General features: G+C 51.6%; 3 non-coding genes across 3 annotated transcripts; 1 reads left to right on the top strand and 2 right to left on the bottom strand.

The window, feature by feature from the left end:
• Positions 1-3843: 3843 nt before the first annotated feature.
• TRNAG-GCC (transfer RNA glycine (anticodon GCC)) lies at positions 3844-3914 on the top strand. The gene has a single exon. It is a non-coding gene; the product is annotated as a tRNA-Gly (tRNA).
• A 10092-nt stretch (positions 3915-14006) lies between these two features.
• TRNAN-AUU (transfer RNA asparagine (anticodon AUU)) lies at positions 14007-14080 on the bottom strand. The gene has a single exon. It is a non-coding gene; the product is annotated as a tRNA-Asn (tRNA).
• Positions 14081-19592: 5512 nt separating this feature from the next.
• TRNAN-GUU (transfer RNA asparagine (anticodon GUU)) lies at positions 19593-19666 on the bottom strand. The gene has a single exon. It is a non-coding gene; the product is annotated as a tRNA-Asn (tRNA).
• Positions 19667-20158: the final 492 nt, after the last annotated feature.

Here is a 20158-nt window from a genome sequence, read left to right as displayed (position 1 = left end):
AACCAGCGATTCTTTCTAAAAGGAAATCCCAGGGCAGTACCCGCAATGAGTGGCATCCCCACACCCGAGGTTGCATTGTGGTAGCTGTTCCCTGAGCCCATAGCCCCTGTCCCCATGTCGCCCTTTCTCCTCGTGTAACTCACCCCAGGTTCGGTGGCTCTGATACTTGCTGCTTCTGCTGCGCGATCATCCCCATGATCTGGGCCTTTGTACGAAATGTCATGTAAGATGACTTTATTCAGCACGGCGTTTGTCATTTGCTTGGTTGTCCTGTCACTGTTGGATGTTTTCTTGCGCAGACTACTGTCTAATGGTGGGAAGGCCACGAGACACGTGACTTTTCTCTTTCCTTGTTAGCATAGTTTGCTGCCACTGTCTTGGTGTGCTGCCAGCCTGTGAGACACGTGTCTTGCCCATCTCAGCTCCACTGTGGCATCGTAGATATGTCTTTGAGCAGAGTCCCGGTCCCAGAGTTGCTGCCTTCTCTGCACTCTGGCTTGTAAGACTGCAGGCAAAGGCCCTCCCTGGCCCCTCAGCCAGATAGATACATTTACCTGCAGGGCTCAGCTTTGGTGAAAGATATTGGCGAGAGAGAGGAAAGGGGACGGCCCGTGGTGCACCCCCTATTTTGCATAGAACCACAGCCTCCTGGGAGGGCAGAGACATGAGGGTTCTCAGGGAAAGCCCTCCCAGGAGTGTTGAAGGGCAGGACGTGAAACACAGCAATCCCGGAATGGCCTGGTCTAAGATGCCTGTGCAATAGGCCTGGCCCTAGGCTTCCGGGGCTCTACCTCGGCAGAGGCCCCAGTGGTATGAGCCCGACCAGGGCTGTGCCCGACCAGGGCTGTAGGGCGCGTTGGGAGCGCGTTAGGGACGCGAAAGAGGGCGCAGGACGCAGAACTCTGCCCGTTTCTCCCCAGGATTTTGGGGAGGACAGGGAATCTGGCCAGGTCAGTGACTAGGCTTTCCCAGAAGGAAAGTCCAGTGACAGTGGCATGTTGTGAAACACAAGATTGCTGGTGGTCTGGAGGGTGCTTTCTGTCAGCCACTTCTCCCGGGAGCAGCCAGAGAGCAGGCTGATGTCGTGCTCTGTCAAGCACAACACTGGCCCCAAACCACTGTCCTTAGCAAAAGCAGAAACATTCATAGTTTCAGTCTCCTGCATCTGATTCCTGCCATCAGCATGTGAACGTTTGGCAGTCCAAGGCTTGCCATGCAAACTTTGTTCATAGGTGTCCCATGCGAATGCATGGGCCTCATCACTACTGTCTACGGCAGGGCTCTCTGCTCAGCCTATGTAAGTGAAGCATTGGTGGTTCAGTGGTAGATTTCTCGCCTGCCACGCGGGAGGCCCGGGTTTGATTCCCGGCCAATGCAAAGCGCCCTTCTTTTGGCTTTGCTTTAGAAGTCAGAGATATAGACTTGGTGGGGAAAAAAATGTCAAAGAGTGACCCCGACGTGATTTGAACACGCAACCTTCTGATCTGGAGTCAGACGCGCTACCGTTGCGCCACGAGGTCCCTGTGCGTGCAGTTCTCAGCCCCGGATCAAGAAATGCTTCTGTGCCTTTTATTGGCCCTCAGTACGCCTGTGGTTAAAGTAGAAGGCTTGGTGTCCCGTTTCCAGTCCTATTGGTGGAAATGACTAGAGGTGAAGAGATGAGAGAAGATAGAAATGTTGAGATAGAGCATGTCACGCAGGCAAAGCGAGAGCTCTAAGAGCAAAGCCAGACAGCTGTGTTTTAATTCAGGACTTGATGTCCCGTTTCCAGTCCTATTGGTGGAAATGACTAGAGGTGAAGAGATGAGAGAAGATAGAAATGTTGAGATAGAGCATGTCACGCAGGCAAAGCGAGAGCTCTAAGAGCAAAGCCAGACAGCTGTGTTTTAATTCAGGACTTGATGTCCCGTTTCCAGTCCTATTGGTGGAAATGACTAGAGGTGAAGAGATGAGAGAAGATAGAAATGTTGAGATAGAGCATGTCACGCAGGCAAAGCGAGAGCTCTAAGAGCAAAGCCAGACAGCTGTGTTTTAATTCAGGACTTGATGTAGGCAAAAGCATACGTCCCTGGGTGGGCTTGAACCATCAACCTTTCGGTTAACAGCCGAACGCGCTAACCGATTGCGCCACAAAGACCAACCACCGCAGTGAGCGTGTTGGGACTCAATATATGTTTTTACCTTTGTGCTCCTGCCTGCAGCTCTAAGGTCCTGGCATAAGACAGGTAGGCTTAGACTCCATTGTGACATGTCTTACTTCTCTTAGAAGAAGGTTCTGAGTTGCCAGACAGCTTATCTTCTGCCGGGCACACTTTCCTTTGCAGGCTTTCAGGTTGTGAATCCAGCACTGCTTAGGTGTCCATGTCAGACATGAGCAGCTCATTGAGCCCCACTGTGTGTTTTTTGTGGAGATACAACTCTCAGACTAGAGGGAGCAGGCGGGAAGTGGGTGAGACTCACACAGGGTGGGTGGGGCAGTTAAAGGATGTTATCTAATAGTGTAATCGAGGAGTTGGGTTTTTTGTGCTCTACACTTTAACCAGCGATTCTTTCTAAAAGGAAATCCCAGGGCAGTACCCGCAATGAGTGGCATCCCCACACCCGAGGTTGCATTGTGGTAGCTGTTCCCTGAGCCCATAGCCCCTGTCCCCATGTCGCCCTTTCTCCTCGTGTAACTCACCCCAGGTTCGGTGGCTCTGATACTTGCTGCTTCTGCTGCGCGATCATCCCCATGATCTGGGCCTTTGTACGAAATGTCATGTAAGATGACTTTATTCAGCACGGCGTTTGTCATTTGCTTGCTTGTCCTGTCACTGTTGGATGTTTTCTTGCGCAGACTACTGTCTAATGGTGGGAAGGCCACGAGACACGTGACTTTTCTCTTTCCTTGTTAGCATAGTTTCCTGCCACTGTCTTGGTGTGCTGCCAGCCTGTGAGACACGTGTCTTGCCCATCTCAGCTCCACTGTGGCATGTTAGATATGTCTTTGAGCAGAGTCCCGGTCCCAGAGTTGCTGCCTTCTCTGCACTCTGGCTTGTAAGACTGCAGGCAAAGGCCCTCCCTGGCCCCTCAGCCAGATAGATACATTTACCTGCAGGGCTCAGCTTTGGTGAAAGATATTGGCGAGAGAGAGGAAAGGGGACGGCCCGTGGTGCACCCCCTATTTTGCATAGAACCACAGCCTCCTAGGAGGGCAGAGACATGAGGGTTCTCAGGGAAAGCCCTCCCAGGAGTGTTGAAGGGCAGGACGTGAAACACAGCAATCCCGGAATGGCCTGGTCTAAGATGCCTGTGCAATAGGCCTGGCCCTAGGCTTCCGGGGCTCTACCTCGGCAGAGGCCCCAGTGGTATGAGCCCGACCAGGGCTGTGCCCGACCAGGGCTGTAGGGCGCGTTGGGAGCGCGTTAGGGACGCGAAAGAGGGCGCAGGACGCAGAACTCTGCCCGTTTCTCCCCAGGATTTTGGGGAGGACAGGGAATCTGGCCAGGTCAGTGACTAGGCTTTCCCAGAAGGAAAGTCCAGTGACAGTGGCATGTTGTGAAACACAAGATTGCTGGTGGTCTGGAGGGTGCTTTCTGTCAGCCACTTCTCCCGGGAGCAGCCAGAGAGCAGGCTGATGTCGTGCTCTGTCAAGCACAACACTGGCCCCAAACCACTGTCCTTAGCAAAAGCAGAAACATTCATAGTTTCAGTCTCCTGCATCTGATTCCTGCCATCAGCATGTGAACGTTTGGCAGTCCAAGGCTTGCCATGCAAACTTTGATCATAGGTGTCCCATGCGAATGCATGGGCCTCATCACTACTGTCTACGGCAGGGCTCTCTGCTCAGCCTATGTAAGTGAAGCATTGGTGGTTCAGTGGTAGAATTCTCGCCTGCCACGCGGGAGGCCCGGGTTCGATTCCCGGCCAATGCAAAGCGCCCTTCTTTTGGCTTTGCTTTAGAAGTCAGAGATATAGACTTGGTGGGGAAAAAAATGTCAAAGAGTGACCCCGACGTGATTTGAACACGCAACCTTCTGATCTGGAGTCAGACGCGCTACCGTTGCGCCACGAGGTCCCTGTGCGTGCAGTTCTCAGCCCCGGATCAAGAAATGCTTCTGTGCCTTTTATTGGCCCTCAGTACGCCTGTGGTTAAAGTAGAAGGCTTGGTGTCCCGTTTCCAGTCCTATTGGTGGAAATGACTAGAGGTGAAGAGATGAGAGAAGATAGAAATGTTGAGATAGAGCATGTCACGCAGGCAAAGCGAGAGCTCTAAGAGCAAAGCCAGACAGCTGTGTTTTAATTCAGGACTTGATGTCCCGTTTCCAGTCCTATTGGTGGAAATGACTAGAGGTGAAGAGATGAGAGAAGATAGAAATGTTGAGATAGAGCATGTCACGCAGGCAAAGCGAGAGCTCTAAGAGCAAAGCCAGACAGCTGTGTTTTAATTCAGGACTTGATGTAGGCAAAAGCATACGTCCCTGGGTGGGCTTGAACCATCAACCTTTCGGTTAACAGCCGAACGCGCTAACCGATTGCGCCACAAAGACCAACCACCGCAGTGAGCGTGTTGGGACTCAATATATGTTTTTACCTTTGTGCTCCTGCCTGCAGCTCTAAGGTCCTGGCATAAGACAGGTAGGCTTAGACTCCATTGTGACATGTCTTACTTCTCTTAGAAGAAGGTTCTGAGTTGCCAGACAGCTTATCTTCTGCCGGGCACACTTTCCTTTGCAGGCTTTCAGGTTGTGAATCCAGCACTGCTTAGGTGTCCATGTCAGACATGAGCAGCTCATTGAGCCCCACTGTGTGTTTTTTGTGGAGATACAACTCTCAGACTAGAGGGAGCAGGCGGGAAGTGGGTGAGACTCACACAGGGTGGGTGGGGCAGTTAAAGGATGTTATCTAATAGTGTAATCGAGGAGTTGGGTTTTTTGTGCTCTACACTTTAACCAGCGATTCTTTCTAAAAGGAAATCCCAGGGCAGTACCCGCAATGAGTGGCATCCCCACACCCGAGGTTGCATTGTGGTAGCTGTTCCCTGAGCCCATAGCCCCTGTCCCCATGTCGCCCTTTCTCCTCGTGTAACTCACCCCAGGTTCGGTGGCTCTGATACTTGCTGCTTCTGCTGCGCGATCATCCCCATGATCTGGGCCTTTGTAAGAAATGTCATGTAAGATGACTTTATTCAGCACGGCGTTTGTCATTTGCTTGGTTGTCCTGTCACTGTTGGATGTTTTCTTGCGCAGACTACTGTCTAATGGTGGGAAGGCCACGAGACACGTGACTTTTCTCTTTCCTTGTTAGCATAGTTTCCTGCCACTGTCTTGGTGTGCTGCCAGCCTGTGAGACACGTGTCTTGCCCATCTCAGCTCCACTGTGGCATGTTAGATATGTCTTTGAGCAGAGTCCCGGTCCCAGAGTTGCTGCCTTCTCTGCACTCTGGCTTGTAAGACTGCAGGCAAAGGCCCTCCCTGGCCCCTCAGCCAGATAGATACATTTACCTGCAGGGCTCAGCTTTGGTGAAAGATATTGGCGAGAGAGAGGAAAGGGGACGGCCCGTGGTGCACCCCCTATTTTGCATAGAACCACAGCCTCCTGGGAGGGCAGAGACATGAGGGTTCTCAGGGAAAGCCCTCCCAGGAGTGTTGAAGGGCAGGACGTGAAACACAGCAATCCCGGAATGGCCTGGTCTAAGATGCCTGTGCAATAGGCCTGGCCCTAGGCTTCCGGGGCTCTACCTCGGCAGAGGCCCCAGTGGTATGAGCCCGACCAGGGCTGTGCCCGACCAGGGCTGTAGGGCGCGTTGGGAGCGCGTTAGGGACGCGAAAGAGGGCGCAGGACGCAGAACTCTGCCCGTTTCTCCCCAGGATTTTGGGGAGGACAGGGAATCTGGCCAGGTCAGTGACTAGGCTTTCCCAGAAGGAAAGTCCAGTGACAGTGGCATGTTGTGAAACACAAGATTGCTGGTGGTCTGGAGGGTGCTTTCTGTCAGCCACTTCTCCCGGGAGCAGCCAGAGAGCAGGCTGATGTCGTGCTCTGTCAAGCACAACACTGGCCCCAAACCACTGTCCTTAGCAAAAGCAGAAACATTCATAGTTTCAGTCTCCTGCATCTGATTCCTGCCATCAGCATGTGAACGTTTGGCAGTCCAAGGCTTGCCATGCAAACTTTGATCATAGGTGTCCCATGCGAATGCATGGGCCTCATCACTACTGTCTACGGCAGGGCTCTCTGCTCAGCCTATGTAAGTGAAGCATTGGTGGTTCAGTGGTTGAATTCTCGCCTGCCACGCGGGAGGCCCGGGTTCGATTCCCGGCCAATGCAAAGCGCCCTTCTTTTGGCTTTGCTTTAGAAGTCAGAGATATAGACTTGGTGGGGAAAAAAATGTCAAAGAGTGACCCCGACGTGATTTGAACACGCAACCTTCTGATCTGGAGTCAGACGCGCTACCGTTGCGCCACGAGGTCCCTGTGCGTGCAGTTCTCAGCCCCGGATCAAGAAATGCTTCTGTGCCTTTTATTGGCCCTCAGTACGCCTGTGGTTAAAGTAGAAGGCTTGGTGTCCCGTTTCCAGTCCTATTGGTGGAAATGACTAGAGGTGAAGAGATGAGAGAAGATAGAAATGTTGAGATAGAGCATGTCACGCAGGCAAAGCGAGAGCTCTAAGAGCAAAGCCAGACAGCTGTGTTTTAATTCAGGACTTGATGTCCCGTTTCCAGTCCTATTGGTGGAAATGACTAGAGGTGAAGAGATGAGAGAAGATAGAAATGTTGAGATAGAGCATGTCACGCAGGCAAAGCGAGAGCTCTAAGAGCAAAGCCAGACAGCTGTGTTTTAATTCAGGACTTGATGTAGGCAAAAGCATACGTCCCTGGGTGGGCTTGAGCCACCAACCTTTCAGTTAACAGCCAAACGCGCTAACCAATTGCGCCACAGAGACCAACCACCACAGTGAGCGTGTTGGGACTCAATATATGTTTTTACCTATGTGCTCCTGCCTGCAGCTCTAAGGTCCTGGCATAAGACAGGTAGGCTTAGACTCCATTGTGACATGTCTTACTTCTCTTAGAAGAAGGTTCTGAGTTGCCAGGCAGCTTATCTTCTGCCGGGCACACTTTCCTTTGCAGGCTTTCAGGTTGTGAATCCAGCACTGCTTAGGTGTCCATGTCAGACATGAGCAGCTCATTGAGCCCCACTGTGTGTTTTTTGTGGAGATACAACTCTCAGACTAGAGGGAGCAGGCGGGAAGTGGGTGAGACTCACACAGGGTGGGTGGTGCAGTTAAAGGATGTTATCTAATAGTGTAATCGAGGAGTTGGGTTTTTTGTGCACTACACTTTAACCAGCGATTCTTTCTAAAAGGAAATCCCAGGGCAGTACCCGCAATGAGTGGCATCCCCACACCCGAGGTTGCATTGTGGTAGCTGTTCCCTGAGCCCATAGCCCCTGTCCCCATGTCGCCCTTTCTCCTCGTGTAACTCACCCCAGGTTCAGTGGCTCTGATACTTACTGCTTCTGCTGCGCGATCATCCCCATGATCTGGGCCTTTGTACGAAATGTCATGTAAGATGACTTTATTCAGCACGGCGTTTGTCATTTGCTTGGTTGTCCTGTCACTGTTGGATGTTTTCTTGCGCAGACTACTGTCTAATGGTGGGAAGGCCACGAGACACGTGACTTTTCTCTTTCCTTGTTAGCATAGTTTCCTGCCACTGTCTTGGTGTGCTGCCAGCCTGTGAGACACGTGTCTTGCCCATCTCAGCTCCACTGTGGCATGTTAGATATGTCTTTGAGCAGAGTCCCGGTCCCAGAGTTGCTGCCTTCTCTGCACTCTGGCTTGTAAGACTGCAGGCAAAGGCCCTCCCTGGCCCCTCAGCCAGATAGATACATTTACCTGCAGGGCTCAGCTTTGGTGAAAGATATTGGCGAGAGAGAGGAAAGGGGACGGCCCGTGGTGCACCCCCTATTTTGCATAGAACCACAGCCTCCTGGGAGGGCAGAGACATGAGGGTTCTCAGGGAAAGCCCTCCCAGGAGTGTTGAAGGGCAGGACGTGAAACACAGCAATCCCGGAATGGCCTGGTCTAAGATGCCTGTGCAATAGGCCTGGCCCTAGGCTTCCGGGGCTCTTCCTCGGCAGAGGCCCCAGTGGTATGAGCCCGACCAGCGCTGTGCCCGACCAGGGCTGTAGGGCGCGTTGGGAGCGCGTTAGGGACGCGAAAGAGGGCGCAGGGCGCAGAACTCTGCCCGTTTCTCCCCAGGATTTTGGGGAGGACAGGGAATCTGGCCAGGTCAGTGACTAGGCTTTCCCAGAAGGAAAGTCCAGTGACAGTGGCATGTTGTGAAACACAAGATTGCTGGTGGTCTGGAGGGTGCTTTCTGTCAGCCACTTCTCCCGGGAGCAGCCAGAGAGCAGGCTGATGTCGTGCTCTGTCAAGCACAACACTGGCCCCAAACCACTGTCCTTAGCAAAAGCAGAAACATTCATAGTTTCAGTCTCCTGCATCTGATTCCTGCCATCAGCATGTGAACGTTTGGCAGTCCAAGGCTTGCCATGCAAACTTTGTTCATAGGTGTCCCATGCGAATGCATGGGCCTCGTCACTACTGTCTACGGCAGGGCTCTCTGCTCAGCATATGTAAGTGAAGCATTGGTGGTTCAGTGGTAGAATTCTCGCCTGCCACGTGGGAGGCCTGGGTTTGATTCCCGGCCAATGCAAAGCGCCCTCCTTTTGGCTTTGCTTTAGAAGTCAGAGATATAGACTTGGTGGGGAAAAAAATGTCAAAGAGTGACCCGACGTGATTTGAACACACAACCTTCTGATCTGGAGTCAGACGCGCTACCGTTGCGCCACGAGGTCCTTGTGCATGCAGTTCTCAGCCCCGGATCAAGAAATGCTTCTGTGCCTTTTATTGGCCCTCAGTACGCCTGTGGTTAAAGTAGAAGGCTTGGTGTCCCGTTTCCAGTCCTATTGGTGGAAATGACTAGAGGTGAAGAGATGAGAGAAGATAGAAATGTTGAGATAGAGCATGTCACGCAGGCAAAGCGAGAGCTCTAAGAGCAAAGCCAGACAGCTGTGTTTTAATTCAGGACTTGATGTCCCGTTTCCAGTCCTATTGGTGGAAATGACTAGAGGTGAAGAGATGAGAGAAGATAGAAATGTTGAGATAGAGCATGTCACGCAGGCAAAGCGAGAGCTCTAAGAGCAAAGCCAGACAGCTGTGTTTTAATTCAGGACTTGATGTAGGCAAAAGCATACGTCCCTGGGTGGGCTTGAACCACCAACCTTTCGGTTAACAGCCGAACGTGCTAACCGATTGCGCCACAAAGACCAACCACCGCAGTGAGCGTGTTGGGACTCAATATATGTTTTTACCTTTGTGCTCCTGCCTGCAGCTCTAAGGTCCTGGCATAAGACAGGTAGGCTTAGACTCCATTGTGACATTTCTTACTTCTCTTAGAAGAAGGTTCTGAGTTGCCAGGCAGCTTATCTTCTGCCGGGCACACTTTCCTTTGCAGGCTTTCAGGTTGTGAATCCAGCACTGCTTAGGTGTCCATGTCAGACATGAGCAGCTCATTGAGCCCCACTGTGTGTTTTTTGTGGAGATACAACTCTCAGACTAGAGGGAGCAGGCGGGAAGTGGGTGAGACTCACACAGGGTGGGTGGGGCAGTTAAAGGATGTTATCTAATAGTGTAATCGAGGAGTTGGGTTTTTTGTGCTCTACACTTTAACCAGCGATTCTTTCTAAAAGGAAATCCCAGGGCAGTACCCGCAATGAGTGGCATCCCCACACCCGAGGTTGCATTGTGGTAGCTGTTCCCTGAGCCCATAGCCCCTGTCCCCATGTCGCCCTTTCTCCTCGTGTAACTCACCCCAGGTTCGGTGGCTCTGATACTTGCTGCTTCTGCTGCGCGATCATCCCCATGATCTGGGCCTTTGTACGAAATGTCATGTAAGATGACTTTATTCAGCACGGCGTTTGTCATTTGCTTGGTTGTCCTGTCACTGTTGGATGTTTTCTTGCGCAGACTACTGTCTAATGGTGGGAAGGCCACGAGACACGTGACTTTTCTCTTTCCTTGTTAGCATAGTTTGCTGCCACTGTCTTGGTGTGCTGCCAGCCTGTGAGACACGTGTCTTGCCCATCTCAGCTCCACTGTGGCATCGTAGATATGTCTTTGAGCAGAGTCCCGGTCCCAGAGTTGCTGCCTTCTCTGCACTCTGGCTTGTAAGACTGCAGGCAAAGGCCCTCCCTGGCCCCTCAGCCAGATAGATACATTTACCTGCAGGGCTCAGCTTTGGTGAAAGATATTGGCGAGAGAGAGGAAAGGGGACGGCCCGTGGTGCACCCCCTATTTTGCATAGAACCACAGCCTCCTGGGAGGGCAGAGACATGAGGGTTCTCAGGGAAAGCCCTCCCAGGAGTGTTGAAGGGCAGGACGTGAAACACAGCAATCCCGGAATGGCCTGGTCTAAGATGCCTGTGCAATAGGCCTGGCCCTAGGCTTCCGGGGCTCTACCTCGGCAGAGGCCCCAGTGGTATGAGCCCGACCAGGGCTGTGCCCGACCAGGGCTGTAGGGCGCGTTGGGAGCGCGTTAGGGACGCGAAAGAGGGCGCAGGACGCAGAACTCTGCCCGTTTCTCCCCAGGATTTTGGGGAGGACAGGGAATCTGGCCAGGTCAGTGACTAGGCTTTCCCAGAAGGAAAGTCCAGTGACAGTGGCATGTTGTGAAACACAAGATTGCTGGTGGTCTGGAGGGTGCTTTCTGTCAGCCACTTCTCCCGGGAGCAGCCAGAGAGCAGGCTGATGTCGTGCTCTGTCAAGCACAACACTGGCCCCAAACCACTGTCCTTAGCAAAAGCAGAAACATTCATAGTTTCAGTCTCCTGCATCTGATTCCTGCCATCAGCATGTGAACGTTTGGCAGTCCAAGGCTTGCCATGCAAACTTTGTTCATAGGTGTCCCATGCGAATGCATGGGCCTCATCACTACTGTCTACGGCAGGGCTCTCTGCTCAGCCTATGTAAGTGAAGCATTGGTGGTTCAGTGGTAGAATTCTCGCCTGCCACGCGGGAGGCCCGGGTTTGATTCCCGGCCAATGCAAAGCGCCCTTCTTTTGGCTTTGCTTTAGAAGTCAGAGATATAGACTTGGTGGAGAAAAAAATGTCAAAGAGTGACCCCGACGTGATTTGAACACGCAACCTTCTGATCTGGAGTCAGACGCGCTACCGTTGCGCCACGAGGTCCCTGTGCGTGCAGTTCTCAGCCCCGGATCAAGAAATGCTTCTGTGCCTTTTATTGGCCCTCAGTACGCCTGTGGTTAAAGTAGAAGGCTTGGTGTCCCGTTTCCAGTCCTATTGGTGGAAATGACTAGAGGTGAAGAGATGAGAGAAGATAGAAATGTTGAGATAGAGCATGTCACGCAGGCAAAGCGAGAGCTCTAAGAGCAAAGCCAGACAGCTGTGTTTTAATTCAGGACTTGATGTCCCGTTTCCAGTCCTATTGGTGGAAATGACTAGAGGTGAAGAGATGAGAGAAGATAGAAATGTTGAGATAGAGCATGTCACGCAGGCAAAGCGAGAGCTCTAAGAGCAAAGCCAGACAGCTGTGTTTTAATTCAGGACTTGATGTAGGCAAAAGCATACGTCCCTGGGTGGGCTTGAGCCACCAACCTTTCAGTTAACAGCCAAACGCGCTAACCGATTGCGCCACAGAGACCAACCACCACAGTGAGCGTGTTGGGACTCTATATATGTTTTTACCTATGTGCTCCTGCCTGCAGCTCTAAGGTCCTGGCATAAGACAGGTAGGCTTAGACTCCATTGTGACATGTCTTACTTCTCTTAGAAGAAGGTTCTGAGTTGCCAGGTAGCTTATCTTCTGCCGGGCACACTTTCCTTTGCAGGCTTTCAGGTTGTGAATCCAGCACTGCTTAGGTGTCCATGTCAGACATGAGCAGCTCATTGAGCCCCACTGTGTGTTTTTTGTGGAGATACAACTCTCAGACTAGAGGGAGCAAGCGGGAAGTGGGTGAGACTCACACAGGGTGGGTGGGGCAGTTAAAGGATGTTATCTAATAGTGTAATCGAGGAGTTGGGTTTTTTGTGCTCTACACTTTAACCAGCGATTCTTTCTAAAAGGAAATCCCAGGGCAGTACCCGCAATGAGTGGCATCCCCACACCCGAGGTTGCATTGTGGTAGCTGTTCCCTGAGCCCATAGCCCCTGTCCCCATGTCGCCCTTTCTCCTCGTGTAACTCACCCCAGGTTCGGTGGCTCTGATACTTGCTGCTTCTGCTGCGCGATCATCCCCATGATCTGGGCCTTTGTAAGAAATGTCATGTAAGATGACTTTATTCAGCACGGCGTTTGTCATTTGCTTGGTTGTCCTGTCACTGTTGGATGTTTTCTTGCGCAGACTACTGTCTAATGGTGGGAAGGCCACGAGACACGTGACTTTTCTCTTTCCTTGTTAGCATAGTTTCCTGCCACTGTCTTGGTGTGCTGCCAGCCTGTGAGACACGTGTCTTGCCCATCTCAGCTCCACTGTGGCATGTTAGATATGTCTTTGAGCAGAGTCCCGGTCCCAGAGTTGCTGCCTTCTCTGCACTCTGGCTTGTAAGACTGCAGGCAAAGGCCCTCCCTGGCCCCTCAGCCAGATAGATACATTTACCTGCAGGGCTCAGCTTTGGTGAAAGATATTGGCGAGAGAGAGGAAAGGGGACGGCCCGTGGTGCACCCCCTATTTTGCATAGAACCACAGCCTCCTGGGAGGGCAGAGACATGAGGGTTCTCAGGGAAAGCCCTCCCAGGAGTGTTGAAGGGCAGGACGTGAAACACAGCAATCCCGGAATGGCCTGGTCTAAGATGCCTGTGCAATAGGCCTGGCCCTAGGCTTCCGGGGCTCTTCCTCGGCAGAGGCCCCAGTGGTATGAGCCCGACCAGGGCTGTAGGGCGCGTTGGGAGCGCGTTAGGGACGCGAAAGAGGGCGCAGGGCGCAGAACTCTGCCCGTTTCTCCCCAGGATTTTGGGGAGGACAGGGAATCTGGCCAGGTCAGTGACTAGGCTTTCCCAGAAGGAAAGTCCAGTGACAGTGGCATGTTGTGAAACACAAGATTGCTGGTGGTCTGGAGGGTGCTTTCTGTCAGCCACTTCTCCCGGGAGCAGCCAGAGAGCAGGCTGATGTCGTGCTCTGTCAAGCACAACACTGGCCCCAAACCACTGTCCTTAGCAAAAGCAGAAACATTCATAGTTTCAGTCTCTTGCATCTGATTCCTGCCATCAGCATGTGAACGTTTGGCAGTCCAAGGCTTGCCATGCAAACTTTGTTCATAGGTGTCCCATGCGAATGCATGGGCCTCATCACTACTGTCTACGGCAGGGCTCTCTGCTCAGCATATGTAAGTGAAGCATTGGTGGTTCAGTGGTAGAATTCTCGCCTGCCACGAGGGAGGCCCGGGTTCGATTCCCGGCCAATGCAAAGCGCCCTTCTTTTGGCTTTGCTTTAGAAGTCAGAGATATAGACTTGGTGGGGAAAAAAATTTCAAAGAGTGACCCCGACGTGATTTGAACACGCAACCTTCTGATCTGGAGTCAGACGCGCTACCGTTGCGCCACGAGGTCCCTGTGCATGCAGTTCTCAGCCCCGGATCAAGAAATGCTTCTGTGCCTGTTATTGGCCCTCAGTACGCCTGTGGTTAAAGTAGAAGGCTTGGTGGCCCGTTTCAAGTCCTATTGGTTGAAATGACTAGAGGTGAAGAGATGAGAGAAGATAGAAATGTTGAGATAGAGCATTTCACGCAGGCAAAGCGAGAGCTCTAAGAGCAAAGCCAGACAGCTGTGTTTTAATTCAGGACTTGATGTCCCGTTTCCAGTCCTATTGGTGGAAATGACTAGAGGTGAAGAGATGAGAGAAGATAGAAATGTTGAGATAGAGCATGTCACGCAGGCAAAGCGAGAGCTCTAAGAGCAAAGCCAGACAGCTGTGTTTTAATTCAGGACTTGATGTAGGCAAAAGCATACGTCCCTGGGTGGGCTTGAACCACCAACTTTTCAGTTAATAGCCAAACGCGCTAACCGATTGCGCCACAGAGACCAACCACCACAGTGAGCGTGTTGGGACTCAATATATGTTTTTACCTATGTGCTCCTGCCTGCAGCTCTAAGGTCCTGGCATAAGACAGGTAGGCTTAGACTCCATTGTGACATGTCTTACTTCTCTTAGAAGAAGGTTCTGAGTTGCCAGGCAGCTTATCTTCTGCCGGGCACACTTTCCTTTGCAGGCTTTCAGGTTGTGAATCCAGCACTGCTTAGGTGTCCATGTCAGACATGAGCAGCTCATTGAGCCCCACTGTGTGTTTTTTGTGGAGATACAACTCTCAGACTAGAGCAGTGGTTCCCAAACATTTTCGACCCACGGCTCCCTTGATCTATTGGCCACTGGCTGCGGCTCCCCATTATGTTACTTTTTGTTGGCGGGTGGGGGATGTAAGCCTGGCCTAGGGAGTACATCCATTTTTCTCCCTGAAAAGAATTGGGATGACGCCAATGAAGGTATTGTAATTCTATATATAACTGTAAAAAATAAAAATGTAACAGTTGTTTAATTACAGCATGCATAGGGTTTTTTAGTAAGGGGAAAATATTGGTTGACGTAACCCTAGTAAAATGGGCAGGTCTCATTTTTATGTAGTTATAACATAACTGTTTAAATATTGTGAAATGTAGAATCCCTTTAGTTGTGTTTAACCACCAGAGGGCGCTCAAGGACAAAATTAAAAAAGAGCTGCTACAACGGAGTAGTTTTATTTTGTACGAACTGGCCCAAGGGCTATAAATAGCTCAGTGGTTCCCAAACTGTGTGCGGCGCCCCTGGCTAGTTTTGATGGCGCACCAGCGAGCCGCGGCGCACAGATTGGGAACCACTGGACTAGAGGGAGCAGGCGGGAAGTGGGTGAGACTCACACAGGGTGGGTGGGGCAGTTAAAGGATGTTATCTAATAGTGTAATCGAGGAGTTGGGTTTTTTGTGCACTACACTTTAACCAGCGATTCTTTCTAAAAGGAAATCCCAGGGCAGTACCCGCAATGAGTGGCATCCCCACACCCGAGGTTGCATTGTGGTAGCTGTTCCCTGAGCCCATAGCACCTGTCCCCATGTCGCCCTTTCTCCTCGTGTAACTCACCCCAGGTTCGGTGGCTCTGATACTTGCTGCTTCTGCTGCGCGATCATCCCCATGATCTGGGCCTTTGTACGAAATGTCATGCAAGATGACTTTATTCAGCACGGCGTTTGTCATTTGCTTGGTTGTCCTGTCACTGTTGGATGTTTTCTTGCGCAGACTACTGTCTAATGGTGGGAAGGCCACGAGACACGTGACTTTTCTCTTTCCTTGTTAGCATAGTTTCCTGCCACTGTCTTGGTGTGCTGCCAGCCTGTGAGACACGTGTCTTGCCCATCTGAGCTCCACTGTGGCATGTTAGATATGTCTTTGAGCAGAGTTCCGGTCCCAGAGTTGCTGCCTTCTCTGCACTCTGGCTTGTAAGACTGCAGGCAAAGGCCCTCCCTGGCCCCTCAACCAGATAGATACATTTACCTGCAGGGCTCAGCTTTGGTGAAAGATATTGGCGAGAGAGAGGAAAGGGGACGGCCTGTGGTGCACCCCCTATTTTGCATAGAACCACAGCCTCCTGGGAGGGCAGAGACATGAGGGTTCTCAGGGAAAGCCCTCCCAGGAGTGTTGAAGGGCAGGACGTGAAACACAGCAATCCCGGAATGGCCTGGTGTAAGATGCCTGTGCAATAGGCCTGGCCCTAGGCTTCCGGGGCTCTTCCTCTGCAGAGGCCCCAGTGGTATGAGCCCGACCAGCGCTGTGCCCGACCAGGGCTGTAGGGCGCGTTGGGAGCGCGTTAGGGACGCGAAAGAGGGCGCAGGGCGCAGAACTCTGCCCGTTTCATCCCAGGATTTTGGGGAGGACAGGGAATCTGGCCAGGTCAGTGACTAGGCTTTCCCAGAAGGAAAGTCCAGTGACAGTGGCATGTTGTGAAACACAAGATTGCTGGTGGTCTGGAGGGTGCTTTCTGTCAGCCACTTCTCCCGGGAGCAGCCAGAGAGCAGGCTGATGTCGTGCTCTGTCAAGCACAACACTGGCCCCAAACCACTGTCCTTAGCAAAAGCAGAAACATTCATAGTTTCAGTCTCCTGCATCTGATTCCTGCCATCAGCATGTGAACGTTTGGCAGTCCAAGGCTTGCCATGCAAACTTTGTTCATAGGTGTCCCATGCGAATGCATGGGCCTCATCACTACTGTCTACGGCAGGGCTCTATGCTCAGCCTATGTAAGTGAAGCATTGGTGGTTCAGTGGTAGAATTCTCGCCTGCCACGCGGGAGTCCCGGGTTCCATTCCCGACCAATGCAAAGCGCCCTTTTTTTGGCTTTGCTTTAGAAGTCAGAGATATAGACTTGGTGGGGAAAAAAATGTCAAAGAGTGACCCCGACGTGATTTGAACACGCAACCTTCTGATCTGGAGTCAGACGCGCTACCGTTGCGCCACGAGGTCCCTGTGCATGCAGCTCTCAGCCCCGGATCAAGAAATGCTTCTGTGCCTTTTATTGGCCCTCAGTACGCCTGTGGTTAAAGTAGAAGGCTTGGTGTCCCGTTTCCAGTCCTATTGGTGGAAATGACTAGAGGTGAAGAGATGAGAGAAGATAGAAATGTTGAGATAGAGCATGTCACGCAGGCAAAGCGAGAGCTCTAAGAGCAAAGCCAGACAGCTGTGTTTTAATTCAGGACTTGATGTAGGCAAAAGCATACGTCCCTGGGTGGGCTTGAGCCACCAACCTTTCAGTTAACAGCCAAACGCGCTAACCGATTGCGCCACAGAGACCAACCACCACAGTGAGCGTGTTGGGACTCAATATATGTTTTTACCTATGTGCTCCTGCCTGCAGCTCTAAGGTCCTGGCATAAGACAGGTAGGCTTAGACTCCATTGTGACATGTCTTACTTCTCTTAGAAGAAGGTTCTGAGTTGCCAGGCAGCTTATCTTCTGCCGGGCACACTTTCCTTTGCAGGCTTTCAGGTTGTGAATCCAGCACTGCTTAGGTGTCCATGTCAGACATGAGCAGCTCATTGAGCCCCACTGTGTGTTTTTTGTGGAGATACAACTCTCAGACTAGAGCAGTGGTTCCCAAACATTTTCGACCCACGGCTCCCTTGATCTATTGGCCACTGGCTGCGGCTCCCCATTATGTTACTTTTTGTTGGCGGGTGGGGGATGTAAGCCTGGCCTAGGGAGTACATCCATTTTTCTCCCTGAAAAGAATTGGGATGACGCCAATGAAGGTATTGTAATTCTATATATAACTGTAAAAAATAAAAATGTAACAGTTGTTTAATTACAGCATGCATAGGGTTTTTTAGTAAGGGGAAAATATTGGTTGACGTAACCCTAGTAAAATGGGCAGGTCTCATTTTTATGTAGTTATAACATAACTGTTTAAATATTGTGAAATGTAGAATCCCTTTAGTTGTGTTTAACCACCAGAGGGCGCTCAAGGACAAAATTAAAAAAGAGCTGCTACAACGGAGTAGTTTTATTTTGTACGAACTGGCCCAAGGGCTATAAATAGCTCAGTGGTTCCCAAACTGTGTGCGGCGCCCCTGGCTAGTTTTGATGGCGCACCAGCGAGCCGCGGCGCACAGATTGGGAACCACTGGACTAGAGGGAGCAGGCGGGAAGTGGGTGAGACTCACACAGGGTGGGTGGGGCAGTTAAAGGATGTTATCTAATAGTGTAATCGAGGAGTTGGGTTTTTTGTGCACTACACTTTAACCAGCGATTCTTTCTAAAAGGAAATCCCAGGGCAGTACCCGCAATGAGTGGCATCCCCACACCCGAGGTTGCATTGTGGTAGCTGTTCCCTGAGCCCATAGCACCTGTCCCCATGTCGCCCTTTCTCCTCGTGTAACTCACCCCAGGTTCGGTGGCTCTGATACTTGCTGCTTCTGCTGCGCGATCATCCCCATGATCTGGGCCTTTGTACGAAATGTCATGCAAGATGACTTTATTCAGCACGGCGTTTGTCATTTGCTTGGTTGTCCTGTCACTGTTGGATGTTTTCTTGCGCAGACTACTGTCTAATGGTGGGAAGGCCACGAGACACGTGACTTTTCTCTTTCCTTGTTAGCATAGTTTCCTGCCACTGTCTTGGTGTGCTGCCAGCCTGTGAGACACGTGTCTTGCCCATCTGAGCTCCACTGTGGCATGTTAGATATGTCTTTGAGCAGAGTTCCGGTCCCAGAGTTGCTGCCTTCTCTGCACTCTGGCTTGTAAGACTGCAGGCAAAGGCCCTCCCTGGCCCCTCAACCAGATAGATACATTTACCTGCAGGGCTCAGCTTTGGTGAAAGATATTGGCGAGAGAGAGGAAAGGGGACGGCCTGTGGTGCACCCCCTATTTTGCATAGAACCACAGCCTCCTGGGAGGGCAGAGACATGAGGGTTCTCAGGGAAAGCCCTCCCAGGAGTGTTGAAGGGCAGGACGTGAAACACAGCAATCCCGGAATGGCCTGGTGTAAGATGCCTGTGCAATAGGCCTGGCCCTAGGCTTCCGGGGCTCTTCCTCTGCAGAGGCCCCAGTGGTATGAGCCCGACCAGCGCTGTGCCCGACCAGGGCTGTAGGGCGCGTTGGGAGCGCGTTAGGGACGCGAAAGAGGGCGCAGGGCGCAGAACTCTGCCCGTTTCATCCCAGGATTTTGGGGAGGACAGGGAATCTGGCCAGGTCAGTGACTAGGCTTTCCCAGAAGGAAAGTCCAGTGACAGTGGCATGTTGTGAAACACAAGATTGCTGGTGGTCTGGAGGGTGCTTTCTGTCAGCCACTTCTCCCGGGAGCAGCCAGAGAGCAGGCTGATGTCGTGCTCTGTCAAGCACAACACTGGCCCCAAACCACTGTCCTTAGCAAAAGCAGAAACATTCATAGTTTCAGTCTCCTGCATCTGATTCCTGCCATCAGCATGTGAACGTTTGGCAGTCCAAGGCTTGCCATGCAAACTTTGTTCATAGGTGTCCCATGCGAATGCATGGGCCTCATCACTACTGTCTACGGCAGGGCTCTATGCTCAGCCTATGTAAGTGAAGCATTGGTGGTTCAGTGGTAGAATTCTCGCCTGCCACGCGGGAGTCCCGGGTTCCATTCCCGACCAATGCAAAGCGCCCTTTTTTTGGCTTTGCTTTAGAAGTCAGAGATATAGACTTGGTGGGGAAAAAAATGTCAAAGAGTGACCCCGACGTGATTTGAACACGCAACCTTCTGATCTGGAGTCAGACGCGCTACCGTTGCGCCACGAGGTCCCTGTGCATGCAGCTCTCAGCCCCGGATCAAGAAATGCTTCTGTGCCTTTTATTGGCCCTCAGTACGCCTGTGGTTAAAGTAGAAGGCTTGGTGTCCCGTTTCCAGTCCTATTGGTGGAAATGACTAGAGGTGAAGAGATGAGAGAAGATAGAAATGTTGAGATAGAGCATGTCACGCAGGCAAAGCGAGAGCTCTAAGAGCAAAGCCAGACAGCTGTGTTTTAATTCAGGACTTGATGTAGGCAAAAGCATACGTCCCTGGGTGGGCTTGAACCACCAACCTTTCGGTTAACAGCCGAACGCGCTAACCGATTGCGCCACAGAGACCAACCACCGCAGTGAGCGTGTTGGGACTCAATATATGTTTTTACCTTTGTGCTCCTGCCTGCAGCTCTAAGGTCCTGGCATAAGACAGGTAGGCTTAGACTCCATTGTGACATGCCTTACTTCTCTTAGAATAAGGTTCTGAGTTGCCAGGCAGCTTATCTTCTGCCGGGCACACTTTCCTTTGCAGGCTTTCAGGTTGTGAATCCAGCACTGCTTAGGTGTCCATGTCAGACATGAGCAGCTCATTGAGCCCCACTGTGTGTTTTTTGTGGAGATACAACTCTCAGACTAGAGGGAGCAGGCGGGAAGTGGGTGAGACTCACACAGGGTGGGTGGGGCAGTTAAAGGATGTTATCTAATAGTGTAATCGAGAAGTTGGGTTTTTTGTGCACTACACTTTAACCAGCGATTCTTTCTAAAAGGAAATCCCAGGGCAGTACCCGCAATGAGTGGCATCCCAACACCCGAGGTTGCATTGTGGTAGCTTTCCCT

The sequence above is a fragment of the Pleurodeles waltl genome, chromosome 4_1 (genome assembly GCF_031143425.1).
Source record: "Pleurodeles waltl isolate 20211129_DDA chromosome 4_1, aPleWal1.hap1.20221129, whole genome shotgun sequence".
NCBI classification, from domain to species: domain Eukaryota; kingdom Metazoa; phylum Chordata; class Amphibia; order Caudata; family Salamandridae; genus Pleurodeles; species Pleurodeles waltl.
This window is presented reverse-complemented; position numbering and strand designations above follow the sequence as displayed.